Here is a 2,064-nt window from a genome sequence, read left to right as displayed (position 1 = left end):
GGAAATTCTATAAGGAAGGGCCTAAGCTATAATTACTATCCACATCTTAGTGTTATGACTCTTTATCCCTACACTATACTCAGCTACAGAATGGGGCCTAAGGGATATTAGTGCTACGATTTGGGTGAACTTGGGGTGTAACATTACATACCCCATATCCTCAAAATCTTGGGAAAAACTCTAGACCATATTCTACAATGATCATAGCTATGATGAGCATTCTAAATCGTGTTTTCTGATATTCTATGAAGACTATTACCTACTTAGTCTTCTTATAAAATATTATCAGGCCACCAGTAAGGTTTGTCATAAAATCTGTATTTTAGCCTCTTAGCAACTTCATCGGTACCATTATCCATTAGGAGGTTTCCTCAATGAGGCAAAAATTCATTAAAACATACTCATATTCAATATTTGACATAGTCTGTCATCATCAAAATAGACAAATATATTACATACGTTTATAGTTGAAGAACATAAAACTGATGACAAATGAAAAGAATTATTTGAAACGAATTGTCTGCAACAAAAGAGGTGTTATATTTTTCACCCAACCATAGGCTTACTTATGTATGTCCCTATCTATAACTATACACCCCCTAGCCAGGACAGGATACCACTAGGGGATTCAAATTTTGAAGAAACTAATGGTTGTGAAGGCCACTCTCTTTCATATGCAAAACATGGAAGAAACCATCTACCCATTGAGACAAGACTTCCCCAAATTATCCAAATGCATTCCCGACTGGTTTTAGCTACACAAGGGAGCCCTTTCCTTGACTAAGAAATACCTCAACACTATCCCCTCTCAATACCTTCTTTCTAACCCAACCAGAATTGAATTTTCAATCCCATTTTACCCAATTTGGGTTTGTGCTTTCCTATCTCAAATTTGTAGTCAAAATCAAAATTTAATAAGTCCAATCACTCAAAAATGGACCCCATTCATAATTTTCACCATTTGGGAACAAATTCTTGCCACCCTAAGCCATTTTAACTACATGTATTACTATATGAAAAAAAAAACTCGCAAATTCAACTCCTTTTTTCACCCATGGGTGCACTCATCTCTCTCCTTACACTCTTGGAGTCTTAAACACTCTCCCCACACTCTGAACAAATGGAAACTTTTACCCCCATGTGCGTCTCCCCTTTCTAGCCAAAGAGAATCCACAATTTTTGGTTTGTGTCAGGAGATTCTAGGGGTCAAAGCTTGGAACTTGAGATGGGTACTTGATATACCCTCCTATGAAAATTTTTAGCTTACCATTAAATATCCATACCTCCATAACTATGGGTGATTGGTTACCCAACTACCTAACTTCTTTCAATAATTGATTTTGGGAAAGTGGAGAAAGAAGGAAATAATTTAAAATTAAAATATTAGCATTTTTGCAATGTAGGTTTTTGGTTGTGGCTATTTACTTAACAAGTAAGATGATTTTCTGAGCCCCCTCACTAATTCCTTCTCATGGTATCACGGATAGTAATGGTGCTCCACCCTTTAGTCAACTAGTCAACAAATTTTGTCAATTAATAAAAACATATTCACATTATTTAGAATTTGTTCGTTGTAGTTCAAAATCATAAGAATATCTTTGTCATGGCTCATGAAAACATTGAATCATAAGTATAATTACAAAATCAGGAAAAATAGGGTGTTACGTCTCATAAGAACTCAATCATTATATATAGCTAACAAAAAATTTGTAATTATATCAACCAACTAACCCCCTAGTGGACTCTCTTTAATGAGATGACATTATGTTTATTCAATACTAACTACTATAGTGGGCCTTATTTAATAATAAAAAATTTAGGTGACTTAGTCCATCTTATATTAAATGTTATCCATTATTATTAGACCAATGTATCCTTTGACCCTCTATTACACCCTTGGGAAGTATCTTAACACTCCACACACCCCCCCCCCCCCCCCCCCCTTGAAAAGCATTGCCTTCAACACTTGTTTTGAGGAGGTACAACCATAAACTTGGGTCCTATGTATGAGTGTTGATTGTGAAGTTGAAGTAGCCAAAGTCCATGTGAAAGTAATAATTACAA

Source organism: Pinus tabuliformis, chromosome 2_1, assembly GCF_031772625.1.
Source record: "Pinus tabuliformis cultivar Carrire ecotype Pingquan chromosome 2_1, CPIR1, whole genome shotgun sequence".
Lineage (NCBI taxonomy): Eukaryota > Viridiplantae > Streptophyta > Pinopsida > Pinales > Pinaceae > Pinus > Pinus tabuliformis.
Note: the sequence above shows the minus strand (reverse complement) of the source record.